Source organism: Pongo abelii, chromosome 6 (assembly GCF_028885655.2).
Source record: "Pongo abelii isolate AG06213 chromosome 6, NHGRI_mPonAbe1-v2.0_pri, whole genome shotgun sequence".
Classification (NCBI taxonomy): domain Eukaryota; kingdom Metazoa; phylum Chordata; class Mammalia; order Primates; family Hominidae; genus Pongo; species Pongo abelii.
Window position 1 is genome coordinate 16,639,982 of NC_071991.2, and position 12,781 is coordinate 16,652,762.

The 12,781-nt window shown below is 43.0% G+C and overlaps 1 long non-coding RNA gene across 2 annotated transcripts in view; it reads right to left on the minus strand.

Annotated features, from left to right (window-relative positions):
* The window catches only part of LOC129060290 (uncharacterized), a 116,572-nt gene that overhangs the window by 68,830 nt on the left and 34,961 nt on the right, over nucleotides 1-12,781 (minus strand). The window contains exon 4 of one of the 2 annotated variants that reach the window (XR_008526864.1): nucleotides 1,599-1,649. The exons of the other annotated variant lie outside the window; for it this stretch is intronic. This is a non-coding gene — a long non-coding RNA (uncharacterized LOC129060290). The remainder of the gene's footprint in view (nucleotides 1-1,598; nucleotides 1,650-12,781) is intronic. 2 annotated transcript variants of the gene reach the window in all.

Genomic DNA, 12,781 nt, shown 5'->3' on the forward strand with positions numbered 1-12,781 from the left:
TTTTGAGATAGAGTTTCACTTTTGTTGCCCAGGCTGGAGTGCAGTGGCACGATCTTGGCTCACCGCAACCTCTGCCTCCCGGGTTCAAGAGATTCTCCTGTCTCAGCCTCCCGAGTAGCTAGGATTACAGGCATGTGCCACCATGCCTGGCTAATTTTGTATTTTTAATAGAGACAGGGTTTCTCCATGTTGGTCAGGCTGATATTGAACTCCCAACCTCAGGTGATCTGCCCACCTCAGACTCCCAAAGTGCTGGGATTACAGATGTGAGCCACCACACCCGGCCTCTCTTCTCTTTTTGTAAAGACACCAATCATATCGAATTAGGGCTTGACCTCATAATCTCATCTTAACATTACATCTGCAAAGACTTGGTTTCCAAATGAGGTCCCACGCACAGGTGTTAAGGCTTAGGAGTTAAAATGTATTCTCCCAAAATATATATTTAAGGAGGTGAAGGGACATGCAGAGGAAGCAAAAAAGGAAAGATAAATAATAAAGAAGGCCAGATGCCGTGGCTCATGCCTGTAATCCCAGCACTTTGGGAGGCCAAGGCAGGCGGATATCTTGAGGTCAGGAGTTTGAGACCAGCCTGGCCAACATGGCAAAACCCCATCTCTTCTAAAAATACAAAAATTTGGGCTTGGTGGCACGCTCCTATAATCCCAGCTACCCAGGAGTCTTCAGGAGAGGAAGCCCTTCATCTCCTTAAACATATATTTTGGGAGGACACACTTTAAGTCGTAACAGTAGCCCAAAGATGGAAGGGCCAGTTGATCTTAAAGAAGTGATATACTACTTTGTCTTGAAAAATGAGAAGTTTGACAGACAAGGGAGGAAGAGAAAATCTGAACAAGAAGGACTGAATTGTTCTGTAGTTTATAAACATGAAACAGAATTGTGTGTTCAAGGAACCACCGTTGGTTCAGTGTGGCACTATCGCAATACTTTAATGCACAGGCTGTGGTTGCTTGTTTCCCAGAGGGTCTTCACTAATCACTTCTCCAACTATTTGCACTTGCCATTCTTCCATCAAGAAATGAAGTCCCCCTGCTATAGTCTGATTGTTTACGTCCCGCCAAAATTCTTACACTGAAACCTAATTTCCATTATGGCGGTATTAAGAGAAGGGGTCTTCAGGAGGTGATTAGATCAGGAGAGCTCCACCTTTGTGAATGGGATTACTGCCTTTTTAAAAGAAGCCAGACGGCCGGGTGTTGTGGCTCACATCTGTAATCCCAGCACTTTGGGAGTCCGAGGTGGGCTGATCATGAGGTCAAGAGATCGAGACCATCCTGGCCAAAATGGTGAAACCCTGTCTCTACTAAGAATACAAAAACTAGTTGGGTGTGATGGCGCATGCCTATAGTCCCAGCTACTTGGGAGGCTGAGGCAGGAGAATCACTTGAACCTGGGAGGTGGAGGTTGCAGTGAGCCAAGATCACACCACTGCACTCCATTCTGGCAACAGAGCGAGACTCTGCCTCAGAAAAAAAAAAAAAAAAAAAAAAAAAAACCAGAGGAAACTTGTTTACCCCTCCACCACACAAGGACACAGCTAGAAGATGGCATCGCTGAACCAGCAAGCAAGCACTCACCAGGCACTGAATCTCCTAATGCCTTAAGCTTGGACTTTCCAGGCTCTAGAACTGTAAAACATAAATTTCTGTTGTTTATAAGCTACCCAGTATTTGGTATTTTGCTATAACAGCCAGAAAGAACTAATACACTGTTCTTCCCCTCCCTTGACTCTAGGCTGGATTAGTGACTTGGCTTTCTTGACCAAGAGAATGGGGAAGAAGTGGCATTCTGAGTCCTCTGAAGCTATGTCATAATCTTGCAGCTTCTGCCTGGATCTTTTGAAACATTTGAAACATTCACTCTTAGAAGCCAGACATTGCTATTTGCATTGCCTCTAGACCAACACCTGCACAAAATAGGTCCTTAATAGGTATTTGTTGAAATGATATCTATTGCAGAGACTGGAGAAGGAGAAAAGTAAAACAAGACTTGATTCATGTTTGCAGGGTTGTGAATGGCACTAGCCTTAAGGACCAGGAGCCTGGGAGAGAGCAGCTCACGAAGAAAACTTTAAATGATTGATGTCATGGCCCAGGCTGGATAGAGAAAGAAACAAATTCTCCAGAGGGACAATGGGCTGGCATCAAGTGGAAGGCCCTGGGAATTGCTGGTCTCCATACAGTCAAAAGAATGTATATAGGGAGCCAGGTGCACTGGCTCATGCCTATAATCTCAATATTTTGGGAGGCCGAGGAAAGAGAATTGTTTGAGCCCAGGAGATCGAGACCCACCTAGGCAGCATAGCAAGACCCAATCTCTACAAAAAATAAAAAAATAAAAAATAGCTGGGTGCAGTGGCACATGCCTTTAGTCCCAGCTACTCAGGAGGCTGAGGCAAGAGAATCACTTGAGCCACAAGAGATTGAGGCTGCAGTGAGCTATGATTGCATCACTGCACTTCAACCTGGGCAATACAGCAAGTTCCTATCTCAAAAAAAAAAAAAAAAAAAGATACAAAGGGAGAGAAGGAAAAATACCTCTTCCTCCTGAGTTCAAGTGATTCTCATGTTTCAGCCTCCCAACTAGCTGGGATTACAGGTGTGCACCACCACACCCAGCTAATTTCTGTGTTTTAAGTAGAGAAAGCGTTTCACCATTTTGGCCAGGCTGGTATCGAACTTCTGACCTCAAGGGATCAGTCCACCTTGGCCTCCCAAAGTACTAGGATTACAGGCAAGAGCCACTGTGTCTGGCCTTCTCTATTATTTATCTTTCCCTCTTTACTTCCTCTGCATGTCCCTTCAATGCCTTTGTTTTACTTTTACTGGACACTCTGAACTTCTTCTTAGAACTTCCACATTAGTTAGGGTTCTCTAAGGAAACAGAACCTGTAAATATGTACATCTGGAATTTGCTCACGTGGTTATGGGAGCTGAGAAATCCTAGGATCTCCTTGTTGTCCTAGGCAACAAGACAGAGACCCAGGAGAGCTCGTGGTGTAGTTCCAGTTCATGTCTGAAAGCCTAAGAACCAAGAAAGCCAGTGGTGTAAGTTCCAGTCCAAAGGCAGGAGAAGACTAATATTCCAGCTCAAGCAGTCAGGCAGAGAGAGAAAATTCCTCCCTATTTCACCTTTTTGTTCTCTTCAGTTTCCCAATGGATTTGATGAGGTCCATCCACACGAAGAAGGGTAATCTTCTCTACTCAGTGTACTAACTCAAATGATAGTCTCACTGAGTAACACCCTCAGACACATCCAGAATAATGCTTAACCAAATATCTGGGCACCCCATGGCCCAATCAAGTTGATACATAAAATGAACCATCACACACCCCTTCTTTTACTTCCACCACTGCCCCCTCTTAATTGACCACCAAATGAGATGGAAAGTGTATATTTAATACTTGAAGACTAAAACTCTACATCTCATGTTTTTAATTTTAAAACATAATAAGGCAAACATATTCTTTCTAGATGATAAAACATCTAAATAAAGTTGCTTTTTGTATACATCTCTGATGATCTTTTTGTGGGGGAAATCAGTGCTTCAGATTCTGGAAGATGTTTCCATACTTCTGGTCCATCCAGGTCTTCTGTTCATCATGTGCTCATGGCCAATTCTACCTAGGTCTGGATCTCCAGCACTGACCAGAACTAACTCTCTCTCTGTGTGTGTGTGTGTGTGTGTGTGTGTATCAGCTGAACTTATTGTATTAGTCCATTTTCACGCTGCTAATAAAGACGTACCCGAGACTGGGCAATTTACGAAAGACAGAGAGGCTTAATGGACTTATAGTTCCACGTGGCTGGGGAGGTCTCATAATCATGATGGAAGACAAGGAGGAGGAAGTCATATCTTACATGGATAGCATCAGGCAAAAGGAGAGCTTGTGCAAGGAACCTCCCATTTTTAAAACCATCAGGTCTCATGAGACTTACTTTCAGGAGAACAGCACAGGAAAGACCATGCCCCCCGCCATGATTCAATTACTTCCCACCAGGTTCCTCCCATGAAATGTGGGAATTGTGGGAGTTACAATTCAAGATGAGATTTGGGTGGGGACACAGGAAAATCATATCACCTTTCAAGCACAAAATTTTTTACATTCTGTAATTGGTTGCTTTGTTTTTCATAAAAACACTCAAGCAACTAATTGTTTAGTTATCTTTTGTAAATTGGCAAGTTAAAATCCAGCAAATTTTTTCTCACTTCAAGTATTAATATTTGATCTGTCCACAGGTAGGAAAACTGAAGCAGGTATGTCATGCTTTTCTAACCATCACTCAGCCAATTAATAGTAAAGCCAGGCTAGTGGCTCTTTCTATCTGAGGGGTATAACTCTATCTGAGGGTTTCATCTTTGCTCGTTTTCTTGCTCCCACTGCCTGCTCTCAATTATTCCCAATACCATACTATACATAAATCTACATAATTTTTGACTTTTTAATAATAGCCATGCTTGAAATTGAAATTGAAGGGCCAGTTGCAAGTGGTTCTTGCTTGTAATGCCAGTGCTTTAGGAAGTTAAGGTGGGAGAATCGCTTGAGACCAGAATAAAGAAAGGAGGAAGGAAAGAAGGAAGGAAGGAAGGAAGGGGAAGGGGAAGGGAAGGGAAAGGAAGGGAAGGGAAGGAGGGAGGGAGGGAAAAATGAAGGAGGGAAGGAAGGAAAAAAGGACAGGAAGCGAGGGAAGGAGGAAGGGAGGAAGGACAGGAAGGGAGGAAGGAGAGAGAGAGAGAGAGAAAGAAAGAAAAATAGAAAAGAAAGAAAAAGTATTATAGTATGGTATGTGTATTTTACACATAAATCTAATTGTGCCACTTCCTTACTCAGATGGCTTTTTATATCACACAGAATAAAATTCAAAACCTTTGCTATGACCTATAAGACCCTACATGATCTGGTTCTGCCTCTTTCTTAGACCTCATCTTCTACCTCTTCCCCACTCATTCATCTCAGTCTAGCCACACCCACCTTTCTGCTGATCTATAAACACACACCAAGGTCGTTTGTGCCTCTGGGCCACTGCACTTGCTACCCTAAGGAAGCATTCCATTTTAAGAACAAAGTTTTATTTAAAATTCAGTGCATCACATAGTTAATTACTACAGGTAAAAACTGGAAAAAACTCAGCTGCCAATTCTAGGATAGTACAATAAAATGCTAATGAGTCATTAAATTTAATGTTGTAAAAATACAGAACTAGCTAAAACCATGAATTTATCCTCAGAATATTCATAACCTAGTGGATGATAATAGGTTAATAAACAACTAGTGTAGTGTGATAAATATAACTATAAAATAATTTACAGCATGGAAGTTGAGAAGAACTCAAGGAAAGGAGTATGGTATAGCAACATCAAAGTTGGGGTTTCGCAGGTTGAATAGGAGTTTGTTATGCAGATAGGAAAGGAGCACTATCATAACATCAGAGAAAATGGCAAGTGCAAAGAGCTGGAATTCCAAAACAGCATAATCTTTTGGGGGAGAAATGAGCACTTCCATTTGCTACAGCAGGGGACGCAAGAGGGAGTGGGGAACCAGACCATTGTGTGGCTCTCTCTGGACCCTTCCTGGGGCCTCCTGAAGGCTAAAACAAAAAGCATCCACAGCTGGATAAGAGTAACAATTTGACTCCCAGCTACTTGGGAAGCTGAGGCAGGAGAATGGCGTGTACCCGGGAGGTGGAGCTTGCAGTGAGCCGAGATGGTGCCACTGCACTCCAGCCTGGGCAACAGAGCGAAACTCCATCTCAAAAAAAAAAAAAAAAAAAAAAAAAAAATTTGACAAAGAGACAAAGAGGAAGAAATGTATTCCAAAACCAGACCATGTGTGAATTATCAGATATGGGAAGCTCTGCTTCTAGGAAAGGCTAGGGTCCATCAGTAAATTTTACAAATGCTGGTATGTTTGAGTTCTGGCACTTTTTTTTCTTAAAGTTTCCGTCTCTCTGCTGAGATTACCTATCTGAGCTTGCATTTGTCTACTTCTTCATTTGAATCTTGAATATATTAATCATGCATATTTTAAATTCCCCATCTCGATATTTCCAACATTTTTGTCATAGCTGAGTCTGGTTCTGATGATTGCTTGGTCTCTTAGGACCCTTTTTTCTTACTTTTTCTTTTTTTTTTTTTTTGTGATGGAGTCTCTCGCTTGTCGCCCAGGCTGGAGTGCAGTGGTGCGCTCAGCTCACTGAAACCTCTGTCTCCCGGGTTCAAGTGATTCTCCTGCCTCAGCCTCCCGAGTGATTGGGATTACAGGTGCTCACCACCACACCCAGCTAATTTTTGCATTTTTAGTACAGATGGGGTTTCGCCATGTTGGCCAGGCTAGTCTTGAACTCCTGACCTTAGGTTATCCACCCACCTCGGCCTCCCAAAGTGCTGGGATTACAGGTGTGATTTTTTACCTTTTTATACACCTTGTAACTGTTGAAAAACAAACATGTAGGTAGGACAACAGATACTGAGATAATTTTTTCTAAATCCTTGGAGATGATATCTTTCTTTCTGCTAAGCCTTTAGTATGAGGTTTGTGTTAATCTACTCAGGAGTTGGGCTGAGTTTTAAGTTTACTGTTGTTGTGGTTACCTTCAGGGTGCCACACATTTCAGATTCCTCTGGCAATATCTTGTGTATAGGACGTGAGCTAATTTGCCATGTTTTTCTCAGTTTCTGCCCCATGCATGGCTTCAGATCTCCCAGATTGGCTTTGGGTCTTCTTCGCCTGCTGCTCCCCAGAGGCCACTGGTCTCTTGTAGCTCTCCCAATTTGTACTCCACTGTTATTTTTATTCTACCATAATTTTTTACTGGATGCTTGTTAGCATGGTGGTGAGTAGCAGAGAACTGGGCATTCTCTGCTAGTCTGATTGAGCCTCATTTGAGGGCAGGAACTGAGTCCTAGGAGTATGGCTTTTATCAATGTTCTTGGGGCCAGGCGCGGTGGCTCATGCTTACATGTAATCCCAGCACTTTGAGAGGCCAAGGCGGTTGGATCACCTGAGGTCGGGAGTTAGAGACCAGCCTGACCAACAAGGAGAAACCCCATCTCTACTAAAAATACAAAATTAGCCGGGTGTGGTGGATGCCTGTAATCCCAGCTACTCGGGAGGCTGAGACAGGAGAATGGCTTGAACCCAGGAGGCGGGGTTTGCAGTGAGCCGAGATGGTGCCATTGCACTCCAGCCTGGGCAACAAAAGCGAAACTCCATCTCAAAATAATAATAATAGTAATAATAATAATAATAATAATAATTATTATTATAAATACAAATAAATGTCCTTGCCCCTCTCCAGATGAAACAAGCCTAGCATTTATTCCACTCCTAAGACTGAGCTTTTTATCATTCTCCTGTTCCCTGCCCTCAATTAAAATTGGTTGCCACCCACGCCTGTGGGATAGTTTTTCTCATTTTACCCTGCTGCAGATAAGACGTTTTTTCTTTAGAGGAGACTGGGCAGACAGGTCTGAATGGAGTTTCAACATTGCCTTCTGCTCCTTCTTTCAGCCAGCACACTTGAGAAGTTTCTCGGCATCCTCCTTATCTTCCTCATGAGCAGCGGGATGCCTGGAACAAACCTGTAACCAGGTGCATACCTCCCTATATCTGCAGTCCCTATGGATGTCCCACGTGTATGCTAGGCTGCACTAACAAGTTTTAGCAATGTAGTTTAGCTTTTAGATCCTTCCCTAGACACCAGGCTGGAGTGCAGTGGCTGCACCACATTCCATCACGGCTTACTGCAGCCTCAACCTCTCAGGCTCAAGCAATCCTCTCACCTCAGCCTCCCAAATAGCTGGGATTGCAAGTGTGAGCCACTGTGACCTTAATTCTGTCTCTAGCTAGCGGAATCTAGCAGAATCTTCTTACCCACTTATGTGGCATCAGGTGACATCTGCTCAGGTAAGCAAATGCTCAGATTTGTTTTTCCTGGATGTCTGCAGACATCCATCTCTCTCTAGAGTCCATGTTAGTTCTTTGCCATGCAATCTTGGTTTTCTGATGATCTCAAAGAAAAGCAATTAATTTTCAATTTGTCCAGATTTTTTTTTCGTAAAAGTGGGAGAGATGCTCTTCCCAGTACTTTGTATCTCTGAGCTCAGTTGCTGGTATAGTTAGATCGGGACCGTCCCTCAATTGCTATCTGTCTGTGTCCGGGGATTTGGCATGGAAACAAATGATTCTGTATTCCCTACTTCTCTTCTGCCAAAGCTTCTATTGGAATTTCAGCCTGCCTCCCTCATATGGCTAACACCATATGATAGCAGAATTTTGCAGAAGGCTACATGCTGCGGATATATCATAGACACTGCTGAGGCAGAAAAGCAGTGTACTACCAGATTCCTCTGAGCATCTGAAATCAGCTTTCAAAATGTCAAACAGCCTTTTGATGCCCTGCTGCTCCCATGTGCAACATCATAATTTTCCTCTGAGGGAGACTGAGGGCATGGAATTGGTGCTAGTCTTTATCCAGATAGGTCAATACGGTATTTATTAAATACCCACTATGCACCTCAGGTGATTCTGGGCTCTATGGAGGTCTATGGACCATGACCCTTGTTAAATTGAGATTAGCCTAAAGCTGCCTCCTTACATATTTGACCTAAAAGTTTCTCTGTCCATAGTAAACTGTAACCTGCATGGGTGTATAAACAGACTGTAACCTACTCTTGTGCCAATCACTGAGTTTCAGCCAATCAAAAGCAACCAACTGTTCAAACCCTGTTCAAATAAGGCAAACGCTGAGTGGTAACCAATCCAGCGATTTCTGTACCTCACTTCCGTTTTCTCTACATCACTTTCCTTTTTCTGTCCATAAATCTTCTCCCACCACATTGCTGCACCGGAGCCTCTCTGAATCTATTTGGGTTCAGGGGTTGCCAGATTCAAGAATTGTTTTTTACTCAATTAATCTCTGTTCAATTTAATTTGTCTAAGGTTTTTTTTTGTTCGTTTTTGTTTTTTAAACACTCTGTTCTCAAACTTTTGGGTGAGAAAGGCAGTAATCCAGGACCTTAGCTATGTGGGTTAAAGTGCTCATAGATTACAGCTGCCAGGATAGTCTCTAAAACTATCAAGCGCATAAGTGAGAAGACTTTTAGCCTTGTAAATGTAGCCCAAGCAAGATCTCAGATATTCACCAGCAGTAGGTAGGCTACCGCTCATTTATTTCTGATAGATCCCCTGACTTCCCTGTTACTAATCTAAGCCTATTTCGTGGCAATGACAACTTGGCTTTTAGACAACGTGGCTGCACTGCACTCCATCACGGCTCACTGCAGCCTCAACCTCTCAGGCTCAAGCAATCCTCCTGACTTAGCCTCCCAAATAGCTGGGATTGCAAGCGTGAGCCACCGTGACCTTAATTCTGTCTCTTTCTTCCAAGACAGAATCAAATACCTGCACTTCTCCAATGATACCTTCTCAGTGATGAACTCCATACACTCAGTTTCATGTTTGTTACAGTCTCCACATCCTTTTTCCATTTTCTTTTCTAATTGCATTATAATGATATAGCTCTCTGTCATAGGGTAACGTTGCATCACCTCTCAGTGGCCCATAGATGGCTGGCACCACTGAATCCCAAGATGCCTCCCTTTCTTGTATCTCTCTTTCTGATGTCAGCTATAGAGTGACATTTAGAGGCCCAGGAAGCAAAACAAGAGGACGGAGTCATGGGAATTGGTGACATAAAAATGAAACACTGTTGTGGAGAGATAGGAAGATAATCTCTGGAGAACTGGGCTCCTGGGTTGATACTCTAAGAAAACAAATCCCATCTCTACTAAAAATACAAAAGTTAGCTGGGCATGGTGGTGCGTGCTTGTAATCCCAGCTACTTGGGAGGCTGAGGCAGGAGGATCACTTGAGCCCGGGAGGCAGAGGTTGCAGTGAGCCAAGATTGCGCCACTGCACTGCAGCCTGGCAACAGAGTGAGACTCTGTCTCAAAACAAACAAACAAACAAAAAAAACAAAAAAACCCATAACAAGCAGAGTGACAAGGAGGTTAGAGGCATGAGATTTGGAGTTATACCAATGTGGATTCCAATGCAAAGTCCACCCATTACTAACTGGGTGACTTTGAGAAAATGACTCAACACCACTGAGTCTCAACTTCATTGCTGTAAATGAGGATCACACTGTATGTTTGAGTTAAAGCACTTGGCACACCATCTAACCCATAAAACATACTCAATAAATTTAAATAGCTTTTATAATTATAACTATTACTGTAAGTGGGCTTTGGAATGGCAAAGGCCAATGGCAAATGGCAAACGGCAAAGGAAAGAGCCCAGTTGCTAAGACAGTGAAGCCACCGTTGGAAAAAGAAGAGAAACAAGATTAAATTTCTGCCCAGCTGTATGCTTCACACAGACTTCTGGCTGAACTGCGACGTAGCCCAGGTGAGACATTTCAACAACCTCGCGTTCTTCTGCTTCTGGTCCATTTTTCTTTGCTGATGCAGAAGGACGGATAGACGCTAATATTTCCTAAAGCCTCCTATGCACCAGCCACCATGCTAGGTACTTTTACTTGCATTCTTCTTTATTTATCATTTGCCTTCCACTCTATTGTTCCAGCCTCCATAGCAGTCAATGAAGAGGCCGGGGCACTGGTATCATAAACTCCTTTCTGAATACTCATTCGAGCAAGCCGTCTACACTACTCACTGAGCGTGTATTAATGTGAGAATCCTGCTGGGTGGATGTAGACATTCAGTCCCTCAAAGGCTTCCTGTAAGTCAGCTCCCAGGACATTCTGCCTTAGGGTATTGCTATTGCGGTCACACACCAGAATGATAAATAATCTGAACAAGCTTTCTCAGGTGCAATATTTATGGTTGAGTTTGAAGCAAAGAACAGTCAGAGGCAATGGGGAAAAACTAATTTACTGTAATGTCACCCTGGATATATAGCAAATAGCTGTAAACAAGTATGTACAATATAATTAAAACTATGATAACATTATAAAATAGGATGATGGCTAGTTAGAGAGGAAGATCTATCAAATAGGAACACGTGTATATCACTTGAAATATTGCCTCAATTACTTCAAGTCATCAGCTCCGCTTCCTCATCTCAAAAACAATCCTTACAAATGCAAACTTAAAATGACAAGTGCTGTTCACTTCTAGCCCTGGTTTCCCTTCCTTCTACCTGTCCACAGGAATTGCTCTTCAGCATCTGTTGAACAAACATCAGCAAGACAAGGATAATAATCAAATTCTTTTTTTTTTTTTTTTGAGACCGAGTCTCACTCTGTTGCCCAGGCTGGAGTGCAGTGGCGTGATCTCGCAACCTCCAGTTGTGAGTTCAAGCAATTCTCCTGCCTCAGCCTCCTGAGTAGCTGGGATTACAGGCGCCCACCACTACACTCAGTTAATTTTTGTATTTTTAGTAGAGACGGGGTTTCACCACGTTGGCCAGGCTGGTCTTGAACTCCTGACCTCAAGTGATCTGCCCGCGTCAGCCTCCCAAAGTGCTGGGATTACAGGTGTGAGCCACTGCGCCTGGCCTATACTCAAATGCTACTTTGTCTCATCCCTGACTCCTCAATGGATCTTAGCATAAAAGCTGAGCTACAGAAAGCATCCTTAAATCCCCCAGGGTAAAACACCCAGGAACACTCATGCACAAAAGCATGTGGGGGAAATAAAAGCCAGTGGAATGGTTCATTAATAAACACAATTAATTTACTTATACCATTCCAACAGATGAAACAATTCTCTGATTACCTCTCTGCGGTAATTTCACATTACCCGCAGCTCAGACAATCAGCGGGTAATGTGAAAAACCAAGGCTTCCTGGTGATCCCACAAGAGAGATAAGCTGGATCTCTCCCGGCTGAGCTGTGGATTTTCCAGCCCTGCCTTTTGCTCAGCCCTGTGTGTCAGCCCTTGCACACATAGCCCTAGGTTATCAAAGAAAACCTTTTAAAATCTTACAGAACTTAGAGAGAAGATACTATCTCTAACTTATGAACCACTCCGCCCAAGCTATTCCCTGTGTCTGACTTCTGGTTCCTTCCAGCTATGAAACTTTCTTTTTTCTCCACTTCCTTAATACCACAATGCAAAGACAAAGCACTTAGCTCACTTTTCCTAGCTATAATCAGGGTTCTTCTCACTCATTTACTGCTTTTTGTTATCTGTGGCAGCTTGAGGAACCACTCCTACCTGATGAATTCAGTATCTAGAACTTTCTATCATTCATTTATTTCAAGTGCAACTTCCCCAAAGCTTTTCTTCAGCTCTGGTTCCTCAAGTAAAGATCAGGCACCCATTGCCTACCTGTTTATTTAGGTAGGCATACCTAAACAATTCTAAGTAAATTTATGAGTATGTTTTGTTTAGGTTTTCTATAGGATGCCCTGGTGCTCCCAGCCAACCCAATTTTCTGCTGCTATCCTTACTATATGTGAATTCTGAATTAGTACAATACATATTTTCATTGTCCTTACCATGACTTACTGGAAATATTCTTTCTCTTTCCTTTCATTCATTCAGATGTTGCCCAAACTGCCTGTTCCAATTCCAATTTATCTCTTTTATAAAACTACCCTCACTTGTCTGTCCCCAGCCAAGCTCTGTTTGTTTGTTTGTTTTGTTTTGTTTTGAGATGGAGTTTTGCTCTTGTTGCCCAGGCTGGAGTGCAGTGGTGCAGTCTCAGCTCACTGTAACCTCCGCCTCCTGGGTTCAAGCAATTCTCCTACCTCAGCCTCCCAAGTAGCTGGGACTACAGGCATGCGCCACCAC